The following is a 7,637-nucleotide window of genomic DNA, read 5'->3' as shown; positions in this document are numbered from 1 at the left end:
TGTGCCCAAATTATCTCATAAACTTATGTCTATCAGCCACGTGACGAAAGAATTAAACTGTACGTTACTAATGCATCCAAATTTCTGTGTATTACAGGATATCAGGACGAGGAGGATAATTGGGCGTGGCACTGAGCGTCAAGGCCTTTATTATGTGGATGAGATTACTCAACAAGGTGGCACCGCGATGCTTGCTCACGGATCTGCAAATCGGGAAGCTTGGTTGTGGCACCGCAGATTGGGGCATCCATCCTCGGGGTATTTAAAATTGTTTTTTCCAAAGTTTTCCCATTTTAAGGATATTACTTGCGAATCTTGTGTTTTGGCAAAAAAACCACAGACAATCCTTTAGATCAAGTGATACTCGTGTTAAGACTATTTTTTCTCTAGTGCATGCCGATGTTTGGGGTCCAGCTCCTATTGTTGGTGATCATGGTTTTAAATACTTTCTCATTTTTGTGGATGACTGCACTAGATTGACTTGGGTATATTTTTTGAAGCATAAATCTGACGTTTTTGAAAAATTTACCCGTTTCTTTACAATGATCCAGACACAATTCCAAACCACGATCAAAATTCTTAGATCCGATAATGGTAGGGAATTTGTTAACAAAGACATGACTGATTTTTTTAAAGAAAAGGGGTTAGTTCATCAAACTACTTGTCCTTACACTCCTGAACAAAATGGTGTAGCTGAACGAAAGAATAGGATAATCCTAGAGGTCACGAGAGCCATGTTTTTTTACTCAAATGTTCCTAAATTTTTATGGCCCGAAGCTGTTGCCACTGCTGTCTACCTGATTAATCGTTTGCCTACAAAAATTTTGGGTATGAAAACTCCTTTGCAGACTCTCGCATCCCTTACTGATATTCCCCCACCTCTCATACTTCCGCTCAAAATCTTTGGTTGTTCCGTTTATGTGCATGTACCGAAACACGAAAGAGGAAAATTTTCTGCATGTGCAATAAAATGTGTTTTTTTTGGGTATGGGGTAAATCAGAAGGGCTATCGATGCTATCACCCGGGGTCTAGGAAGGTTATAACAACCATGAATTGTAATTTTCTAGAAAGTGAATACTTCTATCACACCCAACCTCGGGGTCAGGGGGGAGTGCTGTTCAGGGGGAGTGTGATAAAATTGGACCCCTCAGTTTTTCGATGCCACATCCAAGTATCTCGAACGTGGAACCAACAGAACAAGCTAGTGTCACTGCCGAGTCAGTCACATCTGCTGTAGAGCCTCCTCAACCGCCTACGCCTGAATCGAGTCCTCCTCCAGTGATATCCGAGGTAATTCCTGAAACTAGCTCAGATAATACAGTTATTACTCTTGACACTTTTGGTGTAGACGAGAATGAGAATGCAGCAATTGATGGTGATACCGGCCGCTATATACTCCCCAACAGAAGTACTCGTGGGGTCCCGGCTAAGAGATACAGTCCTGAGAGGATTAGTAGAAGCCGATATTCTATGGCGAATCTGGCTAAAGCAAATCTAACAGAGATGGCTAGGGCATTTGAAGCAGCACTTTACGAAGGAAGAAATCCCATATACGGCCGAGGAGGCTATGAAAATTGCTCACTGGCGAGAAGCAATGCTAGTAGAAATGTGGGCTCTGATGAAGAACAATACATGGGAAGTATGTCTTAAACCTGATGGAGTTCGAACTGTGGGATGCAGATGGGTCTTCACTATCAAACGGAGGCCAGATGGGTCAATTAAAAGGTACAAGGCGAGACTTGTGGCCAAATGATACACTCAGACTTATGGAGTTGATTATGCTGAAACATTCTCACCGGTAGCAAAAATGAGTACTATTCGAGTGCTCTTCTCAATAGCGGCAGTCAGGGAATGGCCACTACATTAGTTCGACGTGACAAACGCATTCTTACATGGGGAACTGAAGAAGCCCATTTACATGGAGCCACCACCTGGATTTGTTGGAGATTTCGAAGGAGGAAAGATTTGCAAACTAAAACGAACACTATATGGGCTAAAGCAGTCACCTAGAGCTTGGTTTGGGAGATTCTCTGAGGCAATGAAGAAGTATGGGTATGAACAAGCAACTCTGATCATACATTATTCCTGAAGAAAAGAGAATGAAAGATTACATGCCTCATCATCTATGTAGATGACATGATTCTCACGGGAGATGATGAAGAGGAAATAAGCAAGCTAAGGAAGAATTTGTTTGCAGAGTTTGAAATGAAGGACTTGGGATTACTAAAGTACTTTCTGGGTATAGAAGTGCTAAGGTCAAAGAAGGGGATCTTCATCAGTCAGAGGAAATATGTACTTGACTTGTTAACCGAGACAGGACTACTGGACTGTAAGCCAGCAGATACTCCTATGGTTCAGAATCATGGTCTGCGGATAGTTGAAAGAGCTGAAGCCACTCACCTCACGAGATATCAACGTTTAGTTGGGAAATTGATATACATATCCCACACTAGACCCGACATAGCTTATGCAGTTGGAGTAGTTAGTCAGTTTATGCATGCACCTCAAGTAGCTCACTGGGAAGCAACACTGAGGATTGTTCGATATCTGAAAGGGACAGCGAACCATGGGATTCTATTCGAGAATCATGGACATTTAGAGATTCATGGATTCACGGATGCTGATTGGGCAGGGAACCCAAATGACAGAAAATCAACTGCTGGATATTTTACCTTTGTGGGAGGAAATCTTGTCACGTGGAGAAGCAAAAAACAGAAAGTGGTAGCCTTGTCAAGTGCAGAAGCTGAATTTCGAGGGATTAATAGTGGGTTGACTGAGATTCTGTGGCTGAGGAAATTGATGACTGAGTTGAACTTAAACTCACAGAAGTCATGTAAGTTGTTCTGTGATAATAAGACGACAATCAGTATATCTGAAAATCCAATTCAGCATGATCGGACAAAACATGTCGAGGTGGATCGACATTTCATCAAGGACAATATAGAGGCCAAGACGGTAGAACTTCCTTTTGTGAGATCTGAAGATCAGTTGGCGGATATACTCACGAAAGCTGTCGATGCAAGAAGCTTCCATGAGGTATTGGGCAAGTTAAGTATCGGTAATCCCATTACTTAACTTGAGGGGGAGTGTTAGAAAGGAAAATATGTAAGTAAGGAAAATAGGTAAGCAAGGAAAAAAAATTAATTAGGGAATGAGTATTATGGCAAATATTGCCAATTTTATGTAACCCTTGGCCTATTTAAAGGAGGCATACCTATTGTAATTCTCTGAACAAGTTGAATGAATAATACTCATATCTTTTAACAGACATTCCTTCTGGTGAAAGAACTTTAAATTTGAGTTAAAAGTCGCATATACATATACTACTATATCTTATTTAATTTCGTACTTATGATCTAATAAACCCTCTAAATAACTAGAATAATGTGGCCTAAACATAGCAATTTGGAAAATTAATATCGTGGTCCAATTGTGATGGTAATAGGCTTAGGGTTCGATTGGTTGCCTATGTTGGAAAATGTAGGAAAACAAATACTATTACTAGTTTATACTCCAATAATACCTCACAACTTCTCATGATAGAGATAGGTAAACTTTTTCATTGTTTGGTTGCAGGATAGGAATTCTTTCGCCACATTTTTGTAGATTTTGTTTAAATAACAAAATAATAGAATATGCAACCCAAACGACTACTATATCCCTTGAATTATTTTGTAAACCCCATGTTACCCTTGAACTCTAATTTAGCGGTAAAAATAGGTGCGAAAATTTCAGAATCCTAATTTAGCAGTGAAAGAGGGGCGAAAATTTCAGAATCCCACCACCCAACTTTTCTCCCATTCTACAAATATTAAATTTCAGCCTCCCCCTCCCATTTTCATTGACAACGTAGAACTATTGGAAAGCCTCCTACCAATCTCTGCGCGTGGGTTCGAGCTCTAAGGACGAAGCACATACTTGGGTCCATCCAATTACCTGTGAGAGTCGATTTAAATTTTGTACTGCTATGGTGATCTGGTTAGTGGTTTATGCTGTGATTGATCTCACAAGTATATATTCGCAATTACCCCAATTCTTTGTTGAAATTATTTATTCGAATAGGAAGTATTTTGGGTTTCATGGTTTAATTTGTGTGTTTCAGACCGAATTATTTGCTCTAAATCTGACCTAACCTTATGCTAATGTGTGGATTGTGTTTATATTTTTTAAGTTTACTCTATATTTGTTGAATTAGAAATTGATTGGTGCCTTTTGTTCTAAAATTATTTGGATTATGTTCACTGGATATTTAATTGGATATTATAACCACATCTATGTTGCTATATAGTAGTATTTTAGAACACAAGCATAAAGCATAATTTAACATCTTGTATTGTTCAATGTGTTCATACTGTCGTACAAGCAGATTCATTTTCCCCAAATGGCCAACTTCCATAGACGTGCAAGCTCTGTTGCGTCAAGCCAGGAGACAGAGGGTTAGTTCTCCATAAACAACTCGATCCATGTCATTGTGAGGACATTCAAATTATTATTGATCATGCCTTGTTCATATTCAACAGGAATGTGTGAATTTGGTCGAAGCAATTCGACTATAAGTGATAGGTCAAGAAGAGGTTGGACAGATAAGGAGGCCACTCTTATTATGGGGATGAAGGATCTCGTGGTTACTGGATGGAAATCGGATAACGGTTTCAAGGCTGGTTATCTTACTCGGATTGAGAATATAATGCATCAACATCTTCCTAACACCGATCTGAGGGTGCAACCATAGATACAACTAATCGCAGGGGTGGAGGGGAGGTAGAGATAGCTCAAAAAATTGGTTAACTATCCCAAAAAATGAGACGGTCAAGATAATTTTCCGGGTCAACAACCTTTTCCCAAAAGTGAACCAAACAGAGGAAAATGCAGGAAAACATTCCACTAACATATAGTTTCAAGGCAACCAATCGAACCCTTAGTCTACATCACTCTAAATAAATTATGCAGTGGCTATTCGATTAAGTAATTGTGAATATATTGAAATTGTGGACATCGAAAATGTGGGAGTATTGTGCCCATCCACCACATTAATTATTTCTTAGTCCCAAATATAAGGAATTTAAGATGAGCATATAATTTGTTGATGGACAATAAAATCAAGAATTGATGGACTGCATGAGTGAATTGAAGGATTTTTGCACGTGTGTCGTGTGCACGTGTTCCCCTTTTCAACAAGATTTATAATTTTCTCACTAATGCAACGAATATTACAAAGTATAAGCGGCAAGAGCGCGATCGAACCACTGAGACTAGGGACCTACTCGATAGGGACCTACTCGAGATTGTTTCTACGACACAAACGGAGAAGTGATTGGCTGCTGCCACGCAACGAGAGGGTTGAGTTTTAACTCCCAGACCTGGGAAATTAAACCTAATCTATTCTATCTACTGGGTCCAGAGAATGGAAATTGCTTGAAATATAAATGCATGCATGATTCGAAACTGAATTTAACTTTGGAACATTCACCGAATTTCCTGGGTCAAGCAAATAAATTTCCTAAAACAGCCAGACAACAGATTGTAAGAAAAACAGCAGAACAGATTTCCCTAAATAGCCTGACAGAAACTGTAAAAGCAAAAAGCAAAAGCAAAGCAGATCTGATTCTCTAACTAACTTCCCACTTCATCTTCTTCATGTAACTAAGCTAAAACAGAGTGAAAACAGAGCATTGAACACCATTGTCGAAATAAAACAGAGCATGCTTCAAAACCTCTCGTAAACACGAAATTCAAGCTAGAACTAACAGATCTACTCTCCTGGATCAAGCGGAAAGCAGAATAAACACAGATATACCTTGCATGCATCACCTAAACTAACAGATCTCAGAAATCGAGCACGAGAACAACTAGATCTCAACCTCTAAACTACTGGAAATCATGTAAACATCATGGATCTAAATATCTAAGCCATCAATTGCGAAAAGCATCCAAGAAACATAAGTAAAAACATCATCAACATGAAAGTAAACACCAAAGCTTAATAAAACCAAAAATAAGTCGAGATCCAAAGGCGGAGTCGTCAATTCCTCCGATGAAACTCGAGATCTTACTACATCATCTCAAAAACGGTAAAGAAAGCAAGGATCCAACGTCGGAGGCGTCAATTCCATCGTCGAAACCATTGAACTAAGCTAAGAAATCAGCAACCAAACTAAACTAAGCTAAGAGAGCAGTGGCGTTAAGCGCCTATGAGAGTTTTCTACCTAAACTACGAGAATGGTAGCGTTAAGCGCTACCGAGAGCTCCCTACCTAAACTACCATAGCGTTAAGCACTCCTTTTCTTCATTCATGTTGGTCCCTTTATATAAGGAGGCTTCAAGCTCGAATCCCTAGGGTATGCTCTTCATGATTTGACGTTTGTACCCTTAAAATAGGATCTTTTAAATCTGCTCTGCTCCGCTCCATTTTCCCTGCTCCTGGTAATTGTGTGCGTTCCTGGGTTCGGCAGATTTTTCACTCTACTGGTCTCCTGATAATTCTCCTTGACCGAGCGGATTTTTGACACTTTTTACTCATTTTCTGCTCATTTTGCATCTGCTCGGTCAGTTTGCAGCATCTACTTGACCCAGCAAATATCTGCACACTTAAGCTCAAATTTGCGCATTATCTCTCCCAAAAAGCATGTAATATTATCAAAAAACAATGAAACGAGCCTTATCAATGAGTTGCCCACGATCCCCTATTGCATATTTTTGAGATACAAGATACTATTAATTTCAGTAGCTAGCCAACTAGTATTATATTTTTTTACTTCACTTGTTAGAAATAATGGGAAGAAATTCTCAAGCCGTGTACATGCGGTACTCTAACTATTACAATAGAAAGGAAACTTGCAACAAAAAAGAGGAATGAAAAATTACAACGGAAATAAAGCAAACCAAATTTATAAGTCGAGTCGAGGAAAACCCTCTTTCCGCAAGACAAATTACGCCCCGGCTAGTGCTCACGGAATGACGTATTGCCCCCAAAGATAAAACGACTTCCTCCTAGCGTGTAGAAGCACCTCAAACCCGCTAGGCACCGGCGAACTTGATGGAGTTCCGAGAATCGAGCTAGACAATGCTCATAAGATGCATACTATGATGTAGAGACTAGAGAGAGTAGAGAGAATATTTTGTGGTGTTGTTGGTGTGTCTTCTACTTCAAGATCAAAGCCTATTTATAGGCTAGAAAAACAAGTGAAAGGTCTTGCAATCAAGACAAGACATAAAGAAAATGGGGTTGAAAGGCCAAAGGACTTAGCCACATGAAAGGCCAAAAGCCTCTCTCTTTTTCCCCACATTTCCCATGTTTTTCCTACAATCCCCCACATTGGTTAGAGCACTGCAAGCTCAAACCAACACAAGACGTGTATGCATGCATGCAGACTCTTTGCTCAATTCTCGAGAAACAATATTGCATTTGGAATAGTAGCTTGGGGCTTTGAACTTTCCATAGTCAACACTATCGGGCATACCGGCGGCCTGGTGGACGTGATGCCTTGAACCATTCCTCCTTGGTGTATACCGAGACAATAATATTGACACAATATTATTTACAAACTCATCAGTTCTCACGTTTGTGTCCTTTACTGCCCATGGAACACCACTTTGGATTCATAAGTGATTCACATGTTGAAGCGGCCCACACTTC

The sequence above is a fragment of the Salvia splendens genome, chromosome 8 (assembly GCF_004379255.2).
Source record: "Salvia splendens isolate huo1 chromosome 8, SspV2, whole genome shotgun sequence".
Classification (NCBI taxonomy): Eukaryota; Viridiplantae; Streptophyta; class Magnoliopsida; order Lamiales; family Lamiaceae; genus Salvia; species Salvia splendens.
Note: the sequence above shows the minus strand (reverse complement) of the source record.